Consider the following 18,741-nt stretch of genomic DNA (forward strand, 5'->3'; position numbering starts at 1 on the left):
AGAGGTCAAATACCTTGCGATGAAATCAACTATTGTGAATCGTTTATAATGTATATGAATGGGTCCTTTCAGTTGGTATCAGAGCGGTGGTCTTAGCGAACTAGGTCTGCATTAGTGTGTCTAACTGATAAGTCGTTAGGATGCATTAGTGAGTCTGGACTTCGACCGTGTTTGCATGTCAAAAGTTTTGCTTATCATTTCTAGTCAGAAATTATCTGCTTATCATCCTTAGGAAATTACCTGCTTATCATTTTTAGTCTAGACACGCCTTGCTACATTAATTGCATGAGTAGTGTATAGATAAAATTCATATCTTAGCGTATCTGCTAAATCATATCTTATCGTATCTATTACTGTAAACTTTGCCTGACATATTCTGTAAATTCTTCCGTAATCTATGAAACCTTTTGCTCTATATATATAGATATTCTATGTAATTAGAATACCATCCGATAGCCGGAAGATCATTTCATATCGAAAAATTCTTTATTCAATCGTACGAAATGGAATTCGTCATTAGTTCAAGTCACTCGAATTCCGATATGGAATCCCACTCAAGCTCCGGAAGCAGTGTGACCAGAATGGATCAACCAATCAGTCATAATCTATTCTGGATGAATTAGGTATGGGTTCGTAGCCTCCTCAATCATTGGAGACAAGAAAAAGGTGATCCCTTCCATCCACCACATTGCCCTCTTGACGAAGAACCTGAAGCACTTACCGACGAACCTGTCCGAAACACCATTTTCTCTCTCATTTCCAGAGTATCTCATCACGATTATATATTACATCAAATTTTAGATTTTATTTATCCGCTCGTCCGAACCGACAATCACCCCGGTGTAATAGAAGAAGTCAACGAGCTTCGCGCTCGGGTAGTGGCTTTGGAGAATATGGTGCAGAGATTACAAACACCAGCATCAGCACCATCATCATAACCAGTACCACCATCATCAACGCCAACAGTACCATTACCACCTCCAACCACAACCGCGTCGTAAACCTCAACTTCACAATCTATCCCACGAGCATCAACGTCATACGTACCATAGATACCAAGGAGTACCAACAACAATAACTGACGAAATATTAATTCATAACTTCATTGGAGAAACATTCCGCGGCGATTATGTAATCTCTAAAGTCTTAGAGATTATCTAATCTGGCACTAACCATAAATCAGTTAAGCGAACCAAAATGATAGAAGGAAGAGTAGAAAACCTGACAAAAATGGTGTGTGGTTAACAAGCTAAACTTGTTTTACCAACAGCATCAACAGTACCGTCAGCGTCACCAGCATCGTCAGTACAGTCAGCATAAGAATCAACAACACCTATAACATCACAAACTCTGTCAGTTTAAGAATCACTGTGGACATCATTACGAATCAATATATTGTATCAATGAGTTATGAAGAATTAACTCATTCCCTCTCAAGAAATTATATGTATATTTTATATATATATATATTTTTAAAAAATAAATAAATCTTTTCGTGCTAAGCTATTGTGTGTGAATCTTAACTACTCGGTTAATTCATATTACAAATATGCAATAATGTACGTCCTTCGCCCGCAACTTAACCATCGTTAACTACAATCTCTGTCTCAATTCAACAAATTCCAATTCATAATAAATCAAGTATATATTTGATTTTACACTTTCATCATCAATGTACCCGAAACTTTTCAGATAACATCATTCGTACTTTGCGAAGTTCACAAGAATTTAACGAAAACCAACATCACGCCTCAACAAATAACGAAGTATTGATTCATAATTTCAATATTATTGAAGAAATACTTATGTAATCTCTAAAGCCTTCTAGGGATTATTCAATTCTAGTTTCAACCGTGAATTGAATGAGTTTAATTTAGTATTAACTCATTAAAATCTATGTTACATCTGAAGAGAATATATACATATATATTTTTAGAAAGACTGTAATAAATTCTTTTGTACAAAATATTAATTGTGAAATTTTTTTTTAACGGGTGGGTAATACCCGAGAGATATATATATATAATCACAATTAATATGTTACATTCTTCGAATCTGATCAAACAAATTATCAACTATACTTCCTACTTTCACAATAATATACATTCTTTCATAGAAATCAAAATAACCATACTCATTCAAACCCAATTACATATTCTGATTTTGAAACCTCAGAATTCAATTCGAGGTATAACCGGTATCATCACTTTTAGATTCCTACATCTTTCAAAACTATACTTTGATTTCAAAACTGTGTTAGAACATCAAATGTATATTAACGATTACAATCTGTGTTCAAACCCTTCGAAAATTTCTGAAGACACTTCAAATAATGAGCAATTGAGATGATGATCCAACCATATATTACCCACAGTTATGTACTTAAAAAGCTCTCGAAACCAAAGTCATAATTCAACACATATCTGTGTCAAATCTTTTGACATTTATTAGCAAAAAAATGACTTTTCAATTCCTTTCCAAAGTAGTCAGTTTTGTCACAGCTCCAGCAAGTCAACTTCGACTCTTCATTCGACACAACCTTATTATAACCCTGATATATGCGTGCTCTTTTATTGTTACTAGGGAACCTTTCATATTCCACCACATTAGCAATAAACTTATTCACAACTTCACTAATCTTTGACCTTCCAAAGAATCATTATATTTATCGAAACCCCATCATTTACTCATTCGCATCTTGTAACGAGAATTGCCATAAGAATCATCAGGAATTAGAAATCAGTATTTTGAAATCTCACAACATGTCTACGCCAACAGTTATATGTGTATGTACAACGTCTATCTCCTGGACTTACATACTTTGAATGTGAAGTTTCTGAAAAACACCTTGAACTGCGAACTAGTTCTTAAAATGCTGACGAAGCAGCAACAACTATAAACGATCTTAACAGTAAAAAGTTTGATGATAAAGAATAGTGTATTGGCAAAGCTCAGAAAAAGAGAAGTTTTAGAACTGGAAAACGGATTGAGCAAAGTATGAAGGAGGCTGTGAACAAATCACAAAGACTGAACCTGACTTCAAAGATTTCAAATGATTCAATACCTGTTGAAGTCATTAACGAATACCTTGCTCCTGACTCTAAACCCCCGCGGACAATATTCTTCATCATCCTCTGATATTAGAAATTCTAAGATATCATCGTATCTTTCATTATAAATATCCTCCATATTTCTGAAGATATTTTCATAATTATTCTTATCTGAAATCATTTACCTCTTCGCGCTATCTGTATTACATCATAAAAGAAACTATTTTAGTTTCTAAATTCTGAAACATTCGAGTTTAACATAGGAATATTTTTGAAGTAGTGTTGGGAACTGAAGTATGAGTTAGTATAATATAATGACACTTGATCAACGTGATTATATTATAGTAAGTCATGCTGAGTTTCTAAATAGAATGTGATGATTCACAGATCATAACGTCATCATGTACTATGTCACACGACTCTTGGATTCTATTTAACCTCTAAAATATCAAGAAAATATTTCTTGATAATTCGGTCTTTTCCAGGGTATTCTGGTAATTTAACAAATCAAGATCGTGCCATTACCATTTCTTTCTTAGAACATTAACAATGTTCATTCTTAAATTTATATCTGCGAATTCTGGACCATTACAAGCGATGCTTAATCGCAAGAAGAAGAAACGAAAGGACAAAGCTCCGAAACAGAAATTGGAGTATAAATCGCAGCAAATAAAAGAGAGCATTAACTTGGGATGACAATGATTATAAAAGACAGAAACAGGGACATCGAAATATAAGGGAGAATATTAAACCCAACAACAACCCAGATGCTATAAACCGTATATATCGATGCATATAGCAATACTAAAAACACTATAAAACTAAGAGTATAGTAGAAGTAAATAGATTCTTTCGGTGGTAGATGAAAAAGAAGAATGACAGATATGAAAGTGAGGAATATATCAAGAAGCAGAATTGGATGAATCATATTGATAAATGCTATAAAGTATGAATTAAGGAGAAAGAATAGGAGTTGTGAGTTGTAAGGAAACGAAGGGGGTGGATTTATAGTAAAATATCCGACAGTGTAATCAAAACGGATGATCGCATTAAAAGCGGATCTTAACTTCCTTATTTATCGAAGAACCAAATCTTATTATGAAGATTTTCTCTAAATTCCTTAAACTCCAAAAATCAACCCCATCTATGTCAAAAGATATGACGAGTCTACACTTACTCATTTCACTTTTTTGGAATAGCTTCACTCGTACTCTTCACTTAATCAAATTGTTTTATCCATATTACTCGCTGATGATAAAACTCTAATTTTCAGCTCGTATGCGTCATGAAAACATACTTATTGTCAGCCATGACCATCTCAATCAAATTTCGGGACAAAATTTCTTTAACGGGTAGGTACTGTGACAACCCGGAAATTTTCGAACAAATTTAAACTTTATCCTTATATTATTCCGACACGATAAGCAAAGTTTGTTAAGTTAAATCTCAAGGATTTTAAAATATGTTCATACATTCATTTAACCTCGACCAAATTCCAATGATTCACGAACCATTATATGAACGGATATGATTATATATGTATATGTGTATATATATTATAACTTGAAAATATTAACAAAGTATTAGACGTATAATACTTTACATGAACGTATTTGTTTCAATGTGTCTATAGATGGAATTATAAGATAATATAAAATGATTGAGTTATCAGATACATTGAATTATGATTACGAGTCTCTGTTGAGAGGTCCACTTTGATTTATGAAACCTTTCTTTTTTAACGGTATTCGGAATAATTGGTAAAGTAAATTACATATAAGAACAAAGTGTCAATTAACGAGAATTAGACAAGAGTTAATAGAGATTTCTATTTGATTTTCAATTCATGCTATACAACATTTTCCTCGTGATTTTAATAAGATAACTATCTCAACTTTCATCTTAAAGTTGGAATGAGAAATGTAAATAACTTAGACGTTGGATATCGACGGTTTACATTAAGATGATTTCATACGTTTATCTAACCTTTGGACTTTATATTCCGTTTCACCAACAAACGTTAAATTAAAAACTTGAAACCTATTAAGAGTATATTTAATCTTACTTTTCTAAAATGTTTTACGATATAACAAATTCTACTATTATAACCAGTTTAGTAAAATGATTCTTAAATATATTTAGTTTTGGGAAAAACAAAGTTTTCATATTTATTTAATATTATTTCAAACATACAAAAACATTTCTAAAAAGAACTTCATTAGTAAAACGTTTTATAAGATAATTTGTTCATAAGTTTTAAAGAATTTAATTAAAGCTTTGTATTATAAATTATATATATATATATATATATATATATATATATATATATATATATATATATATATATATATATATATATATATATATATATATATATTGTTTCAAAAACGTAAATGTGATACGATATAATATTTCTATTACGTAAACAATTTTTGAAATAAAATTAGCTTTTAAAAACTAAACGTTATATTATTAAATTATAAGATGTACAAAAATTATATTTTTTAAATAAGAAAATATATATATACATATATATACATATATATATATATATATATATACACATACAGATATATATATATTTTACAATGCGTTAATGTATAAATACGTTTCAATTTTATTTAACGTATTTTAATAAACAACGAGACATTGATTTATAGAAGCAAATGACCACAACACTCAAATAAAGAAGTTATACTTTGGGTAATATAAGTTATAGATGATTAAGTTTAATTATTTATAATAGGTACACGTCGCGTAACATAAAGAGCTAGTTTTCTAAGCGTACGAATATGCGTTTGAAAAAACCGAAACTAGGACATAAGTCGAGTTACAACGTACGGGTCATTAGAACTAAAAATATAGGTTAACTATGCACGTAAATATAATATAATATATAATTAATTATATAAATTAAATATATTATATATTAAATAAATATATAAACCGTCGGCAGCCTTGAAATCATTGGAAATGAGCTGGACATGAAATGTCCCGTTCTTATTGATTAAAAACGTTCCATATTAATTGATTTCGTTGCGAGGTTTTGACCTCTATATGAGACATTTTTCAAAGACTGCATTCATTTTAAAACAAACCATAACCTTTATTTTATCAATAAAGGTTTAAAAAGCTTTACGTAGATTATCAAATAATGATAATCTAAAATATCCTGTTTACACGCGACCATTACATAATGGTTTACAATACAAATATATTACAACAAAATAAGTTTCTTGAATGCAGTTTTTACACAATATCATACAAGCATGGACTCCAAATCTCGTCCTTATTTAAGTATGCGACAGCGGAAGCTCTTAATAATCACCTGAGAATAAACATGCTTAAAACGTCAACAAAAATGTTGGTGAGTTATAGGTTTAACCTATATATTATCAAATCATAATAATAGACCACAAGATTTCATATTTCAATACACATCCCATACATAGAGATAAAAATCATTCATATGGTGAACACCTGGTAACCGACATTAACAAGATGCATATTTAAGAATATCCCCATCATTCCGGGACACCCTTCGGATATGATATAAATTTCGAAGTACTAAAGCATCCGGTACTTTGGATGGGGTTTGTTAGGCCCAATAGATCTATCTTTAGGATTCGTGTCAATTAGGGTGTCTGTTCCCTAATTCTTAGATTACCAGACTTAATAAAAAGGGGCATATTCGATTTCGATAATTCAACCATAGAATGTAGTTTCACGTACTTGTGTCTATTTTGTAAATCATTCATAAAACCTGCATGTATTCTCATCCCAAAAATATTAGATTTTAAAAGTGGGACTATAACTCACTTTCACAGATTTTTTACTTCGTCGGGAAGTAAGACTTGGCCACTGGTCGATTCACGAACCTATAACAAATATGTACATATATATCAAAGTATGTTCAAAATATATTTATAACACTTTTAATACATTTTGATGTTTTAAGTTTATTAAGTCAGTTGTCCTCGTTAGTAACCTACAACTAGTTGTCCACAGTTAGATGTACAGAAATAAATTGATATATATTATCTTGAATCAATCCACGACCCAATGTATACATATCTCAGTATTGATCACAACTCAAACTATATATATTTTGGAATCAACCTCAACCCTGTATAGCTAACTCCAACATTCACATATAGAGTGTCTATGGTTGTTCCGAAATATATATAGATGTGTCGACATGATAGGTCGAAACATTGTATACGTGTCTATGGTATCTCAAGATTACATAATATACAATACAAGTTGATTAAGTTATGGTTGGAATAGATTTGTTACCAATTTTCACGTAGCTAAAATGAGTAGTTTTTACCAATTTTGTTTTGCTCGCCATTTCTTCGTTTCTAATCCGTTTTGAGTGATTTAAGCGGACACGGTTTCGTATTGAACTTGACTTTATGAAACTAAACAGAAAAGGTATAGGTTTATAGTCAGAAATACAAGTTACAAGTCGTTTTTGAAAGAGGTAGTCATTTTCGTCGAAAGAACGACATCTTGATGACTGTTTTGAAAAACATACTTTCACTTTGAGTTTAACCATGATTTTTGGATATTGTTTCATGTTCATAAGAAAAATCATTTTCCCAGAAGTATAGATTTTAAATCAAATTTTTTCATAGTTTTTAATTATCCAAACCAAAACAGCCCCCGGTTGTAACTACGACGGCGTAAATCCAGTTTTATGGTGTTTATCGTGTTTCCGGGTTTTAAATCATTAAGTTAGCATATCATATAGATATAGATCATGTGTATAGTTGATTTTAAAAGTGTAGTTAGAAGGATTAACTTTATTTGCGAACAAGTTTAGAATTAACTAAACTATGTTCTAGTGATTACTAGTTTACCACTTCGAGTATGATAGCTTTTTATGTATGAATCGAATGATGTTATGAACATCATTACTACCTTAAGTTCCTTGGATAAACCTACTGAAAAAGAGAAAAATGGATCTAGCTTCAACGGATCCTTGGATGGCTCGAAGTTCTTGAACAGAATCATGACACGAAAACAAGTTCAAATAAGATCATCACTTGAAATAAGATTGTTATAGTTATAGAAATTGAACCAAAGTTTGAATATGATTATTACCTTGTATTAGAATGATAACCTACTGTAAGAAACAAAGATTTCTTGAGGTTGGATGATCACCTTACAAGATTGGAAGTGAGCTAGCAAACTTGAAAGTATTCTTGATTTTATGTAACTAGAACTTGTAGAATTTATGAATAACACTTAGAACTTGAAGTTAGAACTTGAGAGAGATCAATTAGATGAAGAAAATTGAAGAATGAAAGTGTTTGTAGGTGTTTTTGGTCGTTGGTGTATGGATTAGATATAAAGGATATGTAATTTTGTTTTCATGTAAATAAGTCATGAATGATTACTCATATTTTTGTAATTTTATGAGATATTTCATGCTAGTTGCTAAATGATGGTTCCCACATATGTTAGGTGACTCACATGGGCTGCTAAGAGCTGATCATTGGAGTGTATATACCAATAGTACATACATCTAAAAGCTGTGTATTGTACGAGTACGAATACGAGTGCATACGAGTAGAATTGTTGATGAAACTGAACGAGGATGTAATTATAAGTATTTTTGTTAAGTAGAAGTATTTTGATAAGTGTCTTGAAGTATTTCAAAAGTGTATGAATACATATTAAAACACTACATGTATATACATTTTAACTGAGTCGTTAAGTCATCGTTAGTCGTTACATGTAAGTGTTGTTTTGAGACCTTTAGGTTAACGATCTTGTTAAATGTTGTTAACCCAAAGTTTATAATATCAAATGAGATTTTAAATTATTATATTATCATGATATTATGATATATTAATATATCTTAATATGATATATACATTTAAATGTCGTTACAACGATAATCGTTACATATATGTCTCGTTTCGAAATCCTTAAGTTAGTAGTCTTGTTTTTACTTATGTAGTTCATTGTTAATACACTTAATGATATATTTAATTATCATATTATCATGTTATATATAATATAACAATGTATTAATATAACGATAATCGTTATATGTATCGTTTCGAGTTTCATACGTCAATAGTCTCCTTTTTAAGTATATAACTTATTGTTACTATTTTTAATGAGATACTTGATGATCATTATATCATGTTAAACATATATATTTATTCATTTATGTATCATCATGTCATATACAACTTATAGCGTTCGTGAATCATTGGTCAAACTGGGTAATCAGACGTTTACAAAATTTCCGTTTCAATTAACCAAGTCTTAACAAGTTTGATTGCTTAACATGTTGGAAACATTTAATCATGTAAATATAGTTTTCATTAAACATATAATCATAGAAAGGTTCGGAAAAGTTCGGGTCACTACAGGACAGGGGAGCTCCGCACTAGCGGAGCATATAGGCACAAAAACTCCGCACGTGCGGAGGTGCCAGTTTCAGGATTTGAGTATAAATCTCGCATTTTTTCTGTCGAACCATCATCCAATCTATCTCTCTAATTTCAGTACTCCGTAAAATTTATATATATTATTATTATTATATTTATTATAATTATTAAGATTAATATTATTATTAATCGTACTATTATTATTAGTAGTATTATTACTAATATTATACATAAAATAATACGACGAAGTCATGTTCGGGTTATTTCAAAAAGGGTTTTATGAGCGGGATAGAGCTAAGGAAATTATGGGTTATCGCTATGGAGGTGATGGGTATGGTTCATGGGTATGCTCGTGAGGTCAATCTAGTGTTTATCGTCTCCGTTGCGTCTATGTACTTTTCCTGCAATATTGAATCTCAATATTGATACGTTCGTGAATCTGAGGCCAACCTTGCACTTGTTCAATGATGTTATATGTATTTTTACTACGAAATACAGTATGGTGAGTTTCATTTGCTCCTTTTTTAAATGCTTTTGCAATATATATTTTTGGGACTGAGAATACATGCGCTATTTTTATAACTGTTTTACGAAATAGACACAAGTAATTAAAACTACATTATATGGTTGAATGGATCGAAGCTGAATATGCCCCTTTTAGCTTGGTGGCCTAAGAATTAGGGAACAGACCCCCTAATTGACGCGAATCCTAAAGGTAGATCTACGGGAACTAACAACCCCCATTCTGGAATTTGGAATGCTTTAGTACTTCGATTTTATCATGTCCGATGGGTGTCCCGGAATGATGGGGATATTCTATATGCATCTTGTTAATGTCGGTTACCAGGTGTTCAATCCATATGAATGATTTTTGTCTCTATGCATGGGACGTATATTTATGAGAACTGGAAATGAAATTCTTGTGGTCTAGTAAAATAATGGAAATGAATGATTTTGATAAACTAATGAACTCACCAACCTTTTTTGGTTGACACTTTAAAGCATGTTTATTCTCAGGTGTTAAAGAAATCTTCCGCTGTGCATTTGCTCAATTTAGAGATATTACTTGGAGTCATTCATGGCATACTTTGAAAGACGTTGCATTCGAGTCGTTAAAATTCATCAAGATTATTATTAAGTCAATTATAGTTGGATGTATTATGAAATGGTATGCATGCCGTCAACTTTCGTTGTAAAGAAAGTTTGTCTTTTAGAAACGAATGCAATGTTTGTAAAATGTATCATATAGAGGTCAAATACCTCGCGATGAAATCAACTATTGTGAATCGTTTATAATGTATATGAACGGGTCCTTTCAAATGCTTTACGAAATAGACACAAGTAATCGAAACTACATTCTATGGTTGGATTATCGAATCGAATATCACCCCTTTTAGCTTGGTAGCCTAAGAATTAGGGAACAGACACCCTAATTGATGCGAATCCTAAAGGTAGATCTACGGGCACTAACTCCCCCCATACTGGAAAATGATATGCTTTAGTACTTCAAGTTATTAATACAGATGGATTTCTGTTTTGGGGATATTCTATATGCATTATGTTAACGTCGGTTACCAGGTGTTCAATCTATATGAATGATTTTTAAACACTTGCGAGTGTATGATTATTGAATAAAGGAAATCTTGTGGTCTATTAAAATTATGGAAATGATTGATTACGATAAACTAATGAACTCACAAATCTTTTGGTTGACACTTTAAAGCATGTTTATTCTCAAGTATTATGGAAATCTTCCGCTGTGCATCTGCTCATTTTAAAGATATTACATTGGAGTCGTTCATGACATATTTCAAAAGACGTTGCATTCGAGTCGTTGAGGCCATCAAGATTATTATTAAGTCTATTATAGTTGGACATATTATGAAATGGTATGCATGCCGTCAACTTTCGATGTAATGAAAGTTTGTCTTTTAAAAATGAATGCAATGTTTGTAAAATGTATCATATAGAGGTCAAGTACCTAGCGATGTAACCAAATGTAATGTATTCGTCCAGATGGATTAGGACGGGTCGTCTCACAAGCCCCATCCATTGTTGCGGATGCTTTAGTACTTCGAATTTATCATGTCTGAAGTATGTCCCGGAATGATGGGGATATTCTATATGCATCTTGTTAATGTCGGTTACCAGGTGTTCACCATATGAATGATTTTTATGCAGATTGCATGTTATTGAAAGATGAAATCTTGTGGTCTATTATTACAATTTGATAAATATATAGGTTAAACCTATAACTCACCAACATTTTTGTTTACGTTTAAAGCATATTTATTCTCAGGTGATGATTAAGAGCTTCCGCTGTTGCATGCTAAATAAAGACAGGATTGGAGTCTACATGCTTGTATAATATTGTTTAAAAATTGCATTCGAAGACTTAAGTTGTTGTGTAATATTATTGTAAACCATTATGTAATGGTCGTGTGAAAATGCTATATTTTAGATTATCATTATTTGATAATCTTTGGAATGTTTTTAAACCTTTATCGATAAAATAAAGGTTATGGTTTGTTTTAAAAATCGAATGCAGTCTTTGAAAAACGCCTCATATAGAGGTCAAAACCTCGCAACGAAATCAATTAATATGAAACGTTTATAATCGATATGAACGGGACATTTCACGAGGTACTAGTGTCATAAATTTAACGATGGTCATGACGACAGATCCAAGCTTCTGATCCGTCAAACGATGGTGACTCCGTCATATCCGGTAATTAGGGCTGTAAATGAGCAGAGCTACTCACGAGCTACTCGAGCTCGACTCGCTAAAAGCTCGATTCGAGCCAAGCTTAAACGAGCTCGAGCCCGAGCTTGAACTTTATTTAAAGCTCGTTTAGTAAACGAGCTCGATCTCGAGCTTCATATCTCGAGTTTGAACAAGCTCGCGAGCTTAAACGAGCTTTTCACTTATATACAACAAAATATTAACTATTTTAATAATATAATATATAATCATAACAATTACTATTATATCGATAATAGTTGAAAGAATAATATATTAAATCTTATTATATGTGGCTAAAAATTACAAAAAAAACAAATATGAAATATAATACATTAAAATTATATAACGAAAAATAAGATTATACGTTAACGAGTCGAGCTCGAGCCGAGCTCGAGCTTGTAAAATATCCAACGAGCCGATCTCAAGCTTAATATATTAGGCTCGAATCGAGCCGAGCTCGATCTTGAGCTATATGAAACTCGAACGAGCCGAGCTCGAGCCTAGCAGTGTTCGGGCTCGGCTCGTTTACAGCCCTATCGATAATACATACATACATGCATGCATACATACATACATACATACATACTGGGTGGTTGTTCAAGGGATGCTGGTTCATAAGTGTTTGTGATTTTAATAGTTTACAAAAATTGGTGTCGTTCGCATGTTTTGGTGTTAGGTTGCTTGTGGTTATGTTGGTTTGCTGGTCTGTGTTTCATGTTAGGTTGTCTATCTCGTTTCTAGACACTTCTTTTATCTCTATTATCGGAGTCACGGGCGGTAAATACTTTGGTAGTGGCACACTAGGTAATCTTTATTTTTTGGTGGTGGTTTAGACGGTGATGGTGGATGCTTTTTGATGACATTGCTTTTTGTCACTTGGGTTAACGTTTTTAGCTTACTAGTTTGAGATTGTCGATATCATTTATCATTGGAGATCACATTATCACCATCATTTTCCACCATTTGGAGTTTGTTACCTTGTGCTGACGTCGTTTATAATTTTAGGCTTTGCTTTGCTACCTTGTGCTGATGTCGTTTATAAGTTTAGACTTTGCTCGCCTCTTCTGTTAGGTTCTTATTAATGTTGTCATCTCAGTTCACTTGCGGTTATTGACCAACTATTGACCAATTGGATTAGTAATTAGTACATTTGAGCTTGCTCTATTTATATTACAAAGCCAAACAATTATAAGACAATAGCAGTTTAAGGTTGTTATTTGGTACTCTAGAGGTGATGGAATTTTATTGTTGGTTTTTAATTTGTTAGGACCCAAATAAATATATTTGACAATGAAACAAATACAAGAGGAATTGAGCTTATGATATATGTGTAAGTATTTTTTTTATGGACACTTTTAAAATTGATTATTGTTAGCCTTTAGAGTTATAAATATACTTAAGAATGATTTTCAAACTTTATTGACTATACATTAGAAGTAGTGAAATAGTTATTTGAGGTGATTTTTAATTATATAAAAAAAATTGACGCATGTATTAACTTCTTAAGCATAATTATAAAAGCTATGTTTAGAAAAATTCCTCTTAAATTAACAATGTTAAGAAATTAACGTTACACTACATCTAACAAACACCATTAATTTTTTTTTTCAATTAGTTGACCACTGTATTAATTTTTTTAAAAATGTTCGATTATATATGTAAAAACTACGTTAAACTATATATGTACAAATATTGTTTTCATTAAATAAATATATAGAACTGATCTTATTATTTTGAGAAAATTGCGCGGATAGCCCCTGTGGTTTGTACCACCCAGCTAGGATAGACATAGTTGTGGATTTGAGGGTGGATAGTCATTATGCTTGAATTCTTGTGCAAGGATAGCCCAAGTGACGGATTCTGTTTGCTTCTCCCGTTAACCCATTCCCACGTGATCTTCACATGAGGGTAATTTGGTCTTTATACGTTTCCCTCCCTCTTGTTATCCCCACCAACCCACCCACTTTTTCATTTATTCCCAATTTATTAAATACTTCTCTCATCTCTTCAATTTATTATTCTAGTTCTTCATCTCCATTCTTAAAAAAGTATCCAAGATGAATTCTTGTGATTGTGGTCGACCTTTGATTGAACAGATAGCATGGACAGAGGGCAACGCTGGTTGTCGATTCGTTTCTTGTCAGGTAAACAATTTGTGAGTATAACCCTAATTTATCCATTATTTAATTGAACAATAGATTAGTTTTTTTTTTTTTTTTTTTTTTTTTTTTTTTTTGGTATTTAGATTCACAATTGTGGGTTTTTTGAATGGGTTGATCCACCAACCCCTGTTCGTCTACTGGCTATAATTCGTGGATTGTTAAGATCAAAAAATGCAGCAGAGGCGAAGGCCAAAGACTGGAATGCCATGTAAACATGCTGTTGCAGCCCTGAATAATATGGCTTTACATAGTGAAAACATTCAGGTGCCTGAGCAATGGGTTCATCCAGTGTATTGGTTGGAAACCTGGAAAAAAACATACAACTCAACAATCAAGGCAGTGAATGGAAGTGCTTTATGGGAGAAAGCAACTGGGCAAACCACTCTGTTACCACCAATTAGAGTAGCATGTGCAGGAAGGCCAAAGAAAAACAGTAGGAAAGTTGTCAAGATTGGGAAAGACCTTGACTTGTGGTAACTGTAGAGGGGATGGTCATAACAAGAGGACATGTACAGAAGGTAAAAGTGGCAATGATGGTGCAACTGGCAGCAAAAATGGTGCAGGTAGCAAGAAAAGGAAGAAGGATACCAATGTTGCAAGTGGTACCAAGAAGTCAAGAGTTTGAGTGTTTTAGTTTCATGTGTTGTGTTTTGGATGCTTTAGGACCTGTGTTTGTGTTTGATGTAATCTTATGTTAAGACTAAAGTTTAAAACTTGTGTTGTGTTTTGGATGTAGGACTAAAGTTTAAAACTTCTGTTTGATGTAAACTTTGGTTTGTAATAACTTGTAATGTCTTTTGTGTTTGATGTAATATCTTTATAACTTGTGTTTGTAACTGTTTTTTGTGTTTCAATGGATATTACTATATAACTTGTGTTTCATGTAAACTATTGGATGGTTAAAACTTGTGTTTCATGTATAACTTATAATTGTTATTTGTAACTGTTTTTGTGTTTCAATGGATATTATTATGTAATTCACTTGCACCTATTATTATGAACAAACTAAAAGTAAATAAACCGAATTCAATAAAAGATAGAACATAATCCATCATATTTCATGAGTTGTTCACCAAATACAGAGATGTCAAAAAAGAAGAACAAAATTACATCTGCTGGTCTCTACTTCATACTACTTAAAAAAACACAAGATAACCAACTACCATCGACAAGACCATTATCATCAACTGATATCTCCACAATTTATGTTCAAGCTCTTTGGCCTTCGCCTCTGCTGCATTTTTTGATCTTAACAATCCACGAATTATAGCCAGTAGACGAACAGGGGTTGGTGGATCAACCCATTCAAAAAATCCACAATTGTGAATCTAAATACCAAAAAAAAAAAACAAAAAAAACGAATCAATTGTTCAATTAAATAATGGATAAATTAGGGTTATACTCACAAATTGTTTACCTGACAAGAAACGAATCGACGACCAGCGTTGCCCTCTGTCCATGCTATCTGTTCAATCAAAGGTCGACCACAATCATAAGAATTCATCTTGGATACTTTTTTAAGAATGGAGATGAAGAACTAGAATAATAAATTGAAGAGATGAGGGAAGTATTTAATAAATTGGGAATAAATGAAAAAGAGGGTGGGTTGGTGGGGATAACAAGAGGGAGGGAAACGTATAAAGACCAAATTACCCTCACGTGGAGATCACGTGGGAATGGGTTAACGGGAGAAGCAAACAGAATCCGTCACTTGGGCTATCCTTGCACAAGAATTCAAGCATAATACTATCCACCCTCAAATCCACAACTATGTCTATCCTAGCTGGGTGGTACAAACCACAGGGGCTATCCGCGCAATTTTCTCTATTATTTTATATAAAGTCAATCGTTGATGTGCGAAATATATATTATGGATTGTCAACCATAATATTTGATACATCTATTATGATAGTACTGTTATAATTCTGTAGGCTTATAACTACCTTTAGTGGTTTGATTCTTGATGTTATAATTCAGTAGGCTTATAACTACCTTTAGTGGTTTGATTCTTGATGTTATAATTCAGTAGGCTTATAACTACCTTTAGTGATTTGATTCTTGATTTAGAATACTAATAATGAAGTGTAAGAACAAAGATGATAATGGAGAGAAAGAAAGAAACACTTTGTAAGTGTGAGAAATGGTGCAAGTTTAATGCTTGCATTCATGAGTATTTATAGCCTAAAATCTCAATATAAAAATACATACTTTGTGTACCAAAATTGACTATATGTATACACCAAAATTGACTATCCATATCTATATTATTATTATTATTATAACACTCCCCCTTGGATAGCAATTTTATTTTGTTGAAGATCAACTATAAATTACTGCCTCGTTAAAAACCTTGCTAAAGAAAACCCAGTGGGAAAAAAACTTTAGCTAAGGGAAAAAGAGTGCAGCATGGAGTTGACTCCCCCTCAAGTAGACATCGCTTCAGCTGTTACATCTTTTGAACATGTCTCATGCCAATGTTATGAACGTGTGTTCTGAAAATAGCAGTTGGAAGTGCTTTCGTGAAAAGATCAGCAGAGTTTTTGCTAGATTGCACATATCTCATTTCAATCTGGTTGTCCTTAATGAGATTTTGAGTGTATGAGAAGAATCTAGGTGGTATGTGTTTTGTTCGGTCACTTTTGATATACCCTTCTTTCATCTGTGCTATGCAAGCTGCATTATCTTCAAAGATAGTTGTTGGACTTTTATCGCGTTCTAGTCCACAAGAATCAGTAATGAGTTGTGTCATTGATCTCAACCAAAAACATTCTCGAGTAGCTTCATGTAATGCAATCACTTCGGCATGATTTGACGATGTAGCAACAAGTGTTTGTTTTTGAGAACGCCATGATATTGCAGTACCTCCATTTAGGAATACATATCCAGTTTGAGATTTAGCTTTATGTGGATCAGATAAATAACCTGCATCTGCATAACCAACCAAATCTTGTTTTGATTCGTTAGAATAAAATAATCCTAAATCAGTAGTTCCTCGAAGGTATCGAAATATGTGTTTGATCCCATTCCAGTGTCTTTTGGTAGGAGCAGAGCTGAACCTTGCCAACAAATTAACTGCAAAAGAAATGTCAGGTCTTGTACAATTTGTAAGATACATAAGAGCTCCAATTGCACTAAGATATGGTACTTCTGGTCCAAGAATGTCTTCTTGATCTTAACATGGACGAAATGGATCAGCTTCAACATTGAGTGATCTAACAACCATAGGAGTACTTAATGGTTTTGCCTTGTCCATATTGAAACGTTTCAAAATCTTTTCAGTATATGTTGTTTGATGTACAAGTAAACCATTAGGCATATGCTCAATTTGTAAACCAAGGCAATACTTGGTTTTTCCGAGATCTTTCATTTCAAATTCTTTCTTTAGAAGTTGAATGGCTTCATGGATCTCTTTATTTGTACCTATGATGTTAAGATCATCAACATAAACAGCTATGATCACATATCCGGATGTTGTTTTCTTAATGAAAACACAAGGGCAAGTAAGATTATTTGTATACCCTTTGCTTATCAAGTAATCACTTAATCGGTTATACCACATACGTCCCGATTGTTTTAACCCATATAAAGATCTTTGTAATTTAATCGAATACATTTCTTTGGGTTTTGCATTTGATGCTTCTGGTACCTTAAATCCTTCAGGTATCTTCATATATATATCACTATCAAGTGATCCATATAGATAAGCAGTCACAACATCCATGAGATGCATTTCTAAATTTTTAGAAACTGCCAGACTGATTAAGTACCTAAAAGTAATTGCATCCATAACAGGAGAATAAGTTTCTTCATAATCAATTCCCGGTCTTTGAGAAAAACCTTGAGCTACAAGTCTAGCTTTATACCTTGTAACTTCATTTTTCTCATTTCTTTTTCGGACAAAAATCCATCTGTATCCTACAGGTTTCACATCTTTAGGAGTGAGAATGATGGATCCGAAAACTTTTCTTTTATTGAGTGATTCTAATTCAGCTCGTATTGCTTCTTTCCATTGAGCCCAATCATGTCTATTTTGACATTCAACCATAGATGTTGGTTCTGGATCATCATCATTATTCATGATGTCATATGCAACATTAAATGAAAATTTCTCATCAAGATTTTTCATTTCATTTCGGTTCCATAATATTTTTGAATATGCATAATTGATTGCAATTTCTGTATTGACATCATCAATCTCCTCTGCAGTAGGAGTACTGATTTGTGGTTCTTCTTGAACACTTTCTTTTACTTCATTATCAGCTGATTTTCTTTTTCGAGGATTTTTATCCTTTGAACCGATTGGTCTTCCACGTTTCTGACGTGGCAAAGATTCATGAGTGACGTTATTGCCAGCTTTTGGAATTTCAATTCGAGCTGGA

Source organism: Rutidosis leptorrhynchoides, chromosome 5, assembly GCF_046630445.1.
Source record: "Rutidosis leptorrhynchoides isolate AG116_Rl617_1_P2 chromosome 5, CSIRO_AGI_Rlap_v1, whole genome shotgun sequence".
Taxonomy (NCBI): Eukaryota; Viridiplantae; Streptophyta; class Magnoliopsida; order Asterales; family Asteraceae; genus Rutidosis; species Rutidosis leptorrhynchoides.